Source organism: Diaphorina citri, unplaced genomic scaffold, assembly GCF_000475195.1.
Source record: "Diaphorina citri unplaced genomic scaffold, Diaci psyllid genome assembly version 1.1 scaffold2322, whole genome shotgun sequence".
NCBI classification, from domain to species: domain Eukaryota; kingdom Metazoa; phylum Arthropoda; class Insecta; order Hemiptera; family Psyllidae; genus Diaphorina; species Diaphorina citri.
In genome coordinates this window covers 2,154-9,554 of record NW_007379746.1, presented here as the reverse complement: position 1 = coordinate 9,554, position 7,401 = coordinate 2,154, and the positions used below count along the sequence as shown (strand labels likewise).

General features: G+C 38.6%; 1 long non-coding RNA gene across 1 annotated transcript; it reads left to right on the top strand.

The window, feature by feature from the left end:
- The first annotated feature begins 6,316 nt into the window (after nt 1-6,316).
- On the top strand, nt 6,317-6,972 carry LOC113471342. The gene is made up of 2 exons (XR_003394077.1): nt 6,317-6,570; nt 6,832-6,972. It is a non-coding gene; the product is annotated as an uncharacterized LOC113471342 (long non-coding RNA).
- Nucleotides 6,973-7,401: the final 429 nt, after the last annotated feature.

Here is a 7,401-nt window from a genome sequence, read left to right as displayed (position 1 = left end):
CAAAAACAACAACAACAACAACAACAACAACAACAACAACAACAACAACAACAACAACAACAACAACAACAACAACAAAAAACAACAACAATAACATTGATATCATGGCCACTACAGTCTGATTTTTAACTCTTCTTTGTATCCGCACCAAATAGGAAGGTCCCGGAAATGGGGGAGGTGTCCGCTTTGCACCTTTTCCTCTATTTTGGTCGATATTAAATTTGTAGGTATCTTGTCACCTTACTACCGGAGACACTTAGTTCAATTAATTTTATTATGGAGCATAATTTCATCATTATTAATTTATTACCAATACCTACTTGTCAACCAAGGCCTCAGATTCTAGGTAATCTGATTTTGTACTCAGTTATTGTTTGAAAATCCAATGGCATGTTTGTATTACCTATTTCACTTAATATACTCGTACAAATAAAAGCTATTACTATTACTTGTACATGTACTCCAACACCTCAGTGGTGTAGTGGTTAGCACGGTGGACTCTGGATCTGGAGGTTGGTGGTTCGAGTCCAAGTCAAATCATAGAACTTGGCGTACCGTAGTTTATCGAGCGGGGAACAAGATTTTATATGTCTGTGAATATGATTTTAGAATGTCACGTGATCTCAGGTTAATGTTCGTCAGGTAGGTCCGACGAACATCAGAACAGATCTAATGTTCGTCAGGTAGGTCCCTACCTATGTAACTAGGTTATTATCTACTTGGGTCAATGGTTATTTATAGTAGATATTAGAAAAAAAAAATACCTACCTACCTGTTAATTAATGCTATGTCCACACGGTCAATGTTTGTTTGTATGCATCCAGACTAATTCTGAGTGAGTCGATAATTACCTACAATACCTACCCTAGGTACCTATCTGGTATGTATCTGGATTCTACAAGCATAATAGGTACTTACACTTACTATTCTTCTAATTCCAGCCTTGGATTTTGTATGAACGCCTGCTATCTGCTTAGGGTATGCAATGTGCCGTCGATTATTATCGACAACCCATGAAAAAAGTAAGAGTTGCGTTGAAGTTTCATACAAACATCATTGTTAGATAGGACAATGGGGAAAAAAGGGAATGGGAGGAAGAGAAGAGAGGAGAAAAATGAGAAGAAAAAAAGAGAGGAGGAGGAGGAGGAGGAAGAAAAAGTAGAAGATCAAGAAGACAACAGGTAGTGAGGAAAAAAGGAAGTAGAAAATGAGTGGAAGACAGACAATAGTAGGAATAGGAGTACCTATTAAAGAAAAGAAAGAGAGGGAGGGAGAGGGAGAGCTACAACAACAACAACAACAACAACAACAACAACAACAACAACAACAACAACAACAACAACAACACCAACAACAACAACACCAACACCCCTTCATAGTCCAAATCTATGAAATCGATAGAGACTTCTCACACTAGAGTAGCCCAAATACTTTGCCTGCGCCCTACTAAAAGTCTCACAGTCCAATTTAACCGTGTTCTTGCTGGATACGTGTGCTGTCGTGCATTTGATCCAATGTAAAGTAATATGGATCAAGTTAGACCTAAAGTGACGGATAAGCGTGCGTGGACCTTTATAAGGACATCTACAGCCTAGTTTGCTTAGTTGGTAGCGCGTCTGCCTTGGTCGCAGGTTCGATTCCCGCCCGGGCCGGATTTTATCTTGAAGGGATAAGGTTCATTCTCGGCTGGCTTTCTCCTATTCTATCTCCCTTCTCTCTTCGCTTTCGGGACGGTAAGACCTTAAGCAGTTACTGTTCCCTCTGTCAAACCTCTTGGAAAAAATCATGACGTTAAATTTGCAGAAGGCATCGTGCTACTCCGTGTTAGTAAAAGTCGCGCGACTACAGAAAGTATCCGTGATAGAGTGTGCTACAACAACAACAACAACAACAACAACAACAACAACAACAACAACAACAACAACAACAACAACAACAACAGCAACAACACCAACACCAACACCAACACCAACAACAACAACAACAACAACAACAACAACAACAACAATAACATTGTTATCATGGCCACTACAGTGATAAATTGATAATAACAACAACAACAACAACAACAACAACAACAACAACAACAACAACAACAACAACAACAACAACAACAACATTATTATCATGGCCACTACAGTGATAATAACACCCAGTTTGTCGTACCTATTGATATTGAGAGATGTTATGACCTACATGTGTCATTTTAACACTTTTCATTGCTGTCCTTCCCTATATTGTTTGGTCTCTTGAAACTGTCTTGAAAATGTTATACCTACTATTATGAGTCTGTTACTGGGTGTGACAAAATGTAGCAACCATATCAGGGTCATGGCTGTTGACTTTTCCCGGCCTCACTACCTCGATTATAAAAAGTAATAACAGAAAACGTGGTCTTGACTTGAATTTATACCTACACATACATGAAGAGCGATCATCAATAATGTGCTAAGTGCCAAAAAGTTCAAACTGAGATAATGAGGCTTTTCTTCCTGGTTTACCACGGGCACATACCACTACACCCATCTATCGGGATTTTTTTAATTTTTTTTTTTTTTGGAACGTTGTGGAGCTTACCGCGTTTTACAGAGTATGTTCACTGGTACATAGTACGTGAATCCGTACCTAACTCTAATTTTATATTTTTGGCACTTAGCACATCATTGATGATCGGTCTTCACATATACATATTTTAGTGTGACCGAAAACCGAAAACATACTTTCTGTTTCAGGTATGTATATGGAGATAAATCCTGGCTATCCGTCTTGCTAGCGTAGTGGTCAAGACACTCGACTGGTAATCAAGAGAACGTGGCGTCGTGGGTTCAATTCCAGCCGAGGTATGAAATTTTATCCACTATTAAAACAACTTTTAACGATCCTCAGTGATGCAGCTAATGCAGTGGTTAACGCGTTGGACTTTGGATCTGGAGGTTGGTGGTTGGAGTCCAAGTCAAGTCATAAAATTTATCTAGGTGTAATAATCGGGGAACGATATTTGTGACAAGCGATAAAGTATGCTTAACACAATTAAAAGTTCCTCCTCCTTCCTTCCTTCCTTTTCCACGCTTAAAACAATGCACTGCACTGTTTATAATCACAACAGCAGTGATGGAAAAATAAACATCGTCTCCGCCATTTTGCGGAGAATTTCTTTATTGACGTTTTCTAATGGCACTGATAAGGTTTCTTTTTGAAATAATCAAAGGTCTGCTGTCTCAAGAATCAAGAATTTGCCGTCAGTCGTAATTTACATCTCGTACCCGTCAAATCGCGAATAGAATAATAGAAAATAGAATGGAATAATGTGTAAAATAGGGAGAGTAGAATTGTGAGAACAAAATAGAATTGAATTACGGATAGCTAGAACTGGATTTTTCCTTATTCAGAATTTTCCCTTATTTCGGTCCAGAAATTTGGTACTTTTCTACAATTTTTGGCATGTACGCACCCAGTCTGTCGTATTGATATTGAGAGATGTTATGACCTACATGTGTCATTTTAACACTTTTCATTTTCATTGCTGTCCTTCCTTTGTATTGTTTGGTCTCTTGAAACTGTCTTGAAAATGTTATACCTACTATTATGAGTCTGTTACTGGGTGTGACAAAATGTAGCAACCATATCAGGGTCATGGCTGTTGACTTTTCCCGGCCTCACTACCTCGATTATAAAAAGTAATAACAGAAAACGTGGTCTTGACTTGAATTTATACCTACACATACATGAAGAGCGATCATCAATAATGTGCTAAGTGCCAAAAAGTTCAAACTGAGATAATGAGGCTTTTCTTCCTGGTTTACCACGGGCACATACCACTACACCCATCTATCGGGATTTTTTTAATTTTTTTTTTTTTTGGAACGTTGTGGAGCTTACCGCGTTTTACAGAGTATGTTCACTGGTACATAGTACGTGAATCCGTACCTAACTCTAATTTTATATTTTTGGCACTTAGCACATCATTGATGATCGGTCTTCACATATACATATTTTAGTGTGACCGAAAACCGAAAACATACTTTCTGTTTCAGGTATGTATATGGAGATAAATCCTGGCTATCCGTCTTGCTAGCGTAGTGGTCAAGACACTCGACTGGTAATCAAGAGAACGTGGCGTCGTGGGTTCAATTCCAGCCGAGGCATTTTTTCAATCATTCATTTTCTAATATTGAGATGAGTGGCATAATAATTACCTAACTACATATGTCTCAGAATTTCGCACTGTACCTACCTACTTACGCCTACCTTTCTCGGATAAGATAATGCTGATTACAAGAGTGTTATGTTTATGTTGTTCCATATTCCATCATTGTCAAGATAGAATTAACTACCGAAGCGAATAGTCGAGATATATAAGTGTAGTGTTTTTACTTGGACTGAATCCAGAATACAGCAGGTTCCAATGGATTACTGAAGTAAAGCAACTCTTCTTCTTTCATTTTGCCATTTTCGGTGGTGTAGTGGTCAAGGCGCTCGCCTGGTAAACAGGAGGGCGTGGGTTCAATCCCAGCCGAGGTATGGAATTTTATCCTCAATATAATTTGAGAATTTGACCACAATAATAGCAGTAGCCTACTGCTGGATTAAAGGGACTTTTCAGTCCTATGCGAGCAGTATAAATAAGCACTATTATTATTATTATTATTATTATTTTCCCAATTTCTTTCGTTGTCCGTATTTCCCTCTTTTAGTCACCCCTCCAACATCCTCTATTCACCCCTTCCTCTGCACTCCATCCAAACTGAACTGTCATTGTACCAGCCTATGTAGATAACTTGGAGGATAAGCGTCAGCCTTGTAAGCGCAGGGTGACGGGTTCGATCCCCGCCTGAACGAATTTTATCCTAAACAGATAAAGTTTGTTCTCGTAACGGCTGACTTTCTCCCAGTCTATTTTCCTTCTCTCTTCGATTTCGGGACGATAAGACCTTAGCAGTTACAGTTCCCTCTGTCAAACCTCTTCTTAAAAGAAAAGTGCATTGACATTACAATGGACAATAGCACTACTATGCATGTTGACTACGCCCCTGATGTGAAGATAGTCATGTGGAAAGATAGGCTACCGTAGTTTGCATAGCAGAGCTGCAGAGCCCAGAGATAATCTCAATATTATTATTGTTGTGACAGTTCTTAGCTTGTGACGCTCTCATCCTTACAGGGTTGAACTCAGTTCATCTGTAACATGGCACCTTGGCACCTGTAACAGTGTAACACATAACATATAATAATGACACGTAATATATCACCTGTTGTAACACATAGGTATCACCTGTAACATGGACATATTAAGCGGGTTGAAATACTGAGGGCGCTTCATTTTACTCGTGCCGCGAGGCACGTTTCCACTTAGGCGGCTTTTGCAGCCTGGTATGCCGAGCGGCAAATGTAGCCCAGGTGGAAACGTAGCTTAAGGGCCTCTCGTACTTTGGAAGTTTAGTCGCGCGCCTCTTTTAGTAGAACGAAGTCTGGCGACACCCCTTGACCTTTTTTATCAGCCATACACCAGCGGCTATAGCTAAAGCCGCTACAACAACAACAACAACAACAACAACAACAACAACAACAACAACAACAACAACAACAACAACACCAACAACAACAACACCAACACCCCTTCATAGTCCAAATCTATGAAATCGATAGAGACTTCTCACACTAGAGTAGCCCAAATACTTTGCCTGCGCCCTACTAAAAGTCTCACAGTCCAATTTAACCGTGTTCTTGCTGGATACGTGTGCTGTCGTGCATTTGATCCAATGTAAAGTAATATGGAACAAGTTAGATGTAAAGTGACGGATAGGTAAGCGTGCGTGGACCTTTATAAGGACATCTACATTCGTCAGCCTAGTTTGCTTAGTTGGTAGCGCGTCTGCCTTGGTCGCAGGTTCAATTCCCGCCCGGGGCGGATTTTATCTTGAAGGGATAAGGTTCATTCCCGGCTGGCTTTCTCCTATTCTATCTCCCTTCTCTCTTCGCTTTCGGGACGGTAAGACCTTAAGCAGTTACTGTTCCCTCTATTAAACCTCTTGGAAAAAATCATAGCGTTAAATTTGCAGGTGGCATCGCGCTAATCCGTGTTAGTAAAAGTCGCGCGACTACAGAAAGTATCCGTGAAGTGTGCTTGGACCTTTATCAGGACATCTATGAGCTTTCATCACACCCTGTTCCCTGGAGAAGTGTGTTATCAAAATATTGTTCTTGTCTGTGTTATGAATGTTTGTTTTCAATAAAATCTACTTGAACAAGGAGGGTGCGTTTGGAGTTTTCAGTTTCTAACAAGTAGTCCACCGTCTGATGAAAATCTTAAGTGCTTGTTTCATATAAAATAATAATAATAAAAAAAAATATATTTACAGAAAAAGAAAAGAAAATAGGAAAAATAAAATAAAAAAGTTGTTTTGCTTCTCAATCGACCAAAACAATTGAAATCCTACCTAACGACTAGAAATCTCATGTCCACTGTCCACTCTCCAAAGTTCTAACCTCCAAAAATAATTTATTCCGATAAATTGTCCACTTTTTCAGTCGTAATTCGTAAATGCGCTGTTAATGAAAACTAATACGTAGGTAGGTATATTTTAATCTATCAGTGATTTTAATATCTTTTTCAAATCAATCTTTTGAATTTTGTACTTTTCTTGATCATGCAAATAGGTACCTAAGTGATTAAAATTGAGATTTTTGCGTCTTTACTCTTTTAAAACCTTTCAAAAACACATTGATTTTCATTATAATTAACTTTTTCTTCTTCAAACTATAAATTTAATTTTTAATGATAATTAATTTTACGTTTCTTTATGCTGAATATTTTTCTTTCTTTTCTAATAGCTGAATTAAATTTTCTTTTTTTACTGTTTGATACGTGATTTTTGAGATTGCTTGATTTTCTTTAATTTTATCCATTGAACGATAAATTTAATTTTATTCATTGAGTTTTAAATCCGCAACACAGTTGTCTCCAAGGTGGAAGGTGAGTTCAATGGCTTTTGATTTTGTTCGTCATTTTTTCATTTAATGTATTAGTTATTAATGATTATTTAATTTTGGCCTGGAAAATCTGGAAATCCTTTCTAATGGATCTCACGATTAATTTAGGGAAAAACTGGGCAAAACGGTACATCGGGGCAAAACGATCACCCGCCCTTTTTAGGAGCTAGGAAGTGCTGAGCCCTCTTGGATGGACTAGGAACTATTCCTGCAAGTGGTATCTTTGTTTTGATCTGTGGTTGATTCTTTTATCTTTTGTTTTCGAAGAGTACGGAGGTTTTTTCGATTTCACGAGTGCTTGATGCAATGCCTGACGCTTTGGGGCAAAATACTTTTATACCGTCTGGGGCAGAATAGTACCCTATGCCCTAATGAGAGAATGGTGCCCCAGGTTCCATTCTGCCTCAAGGT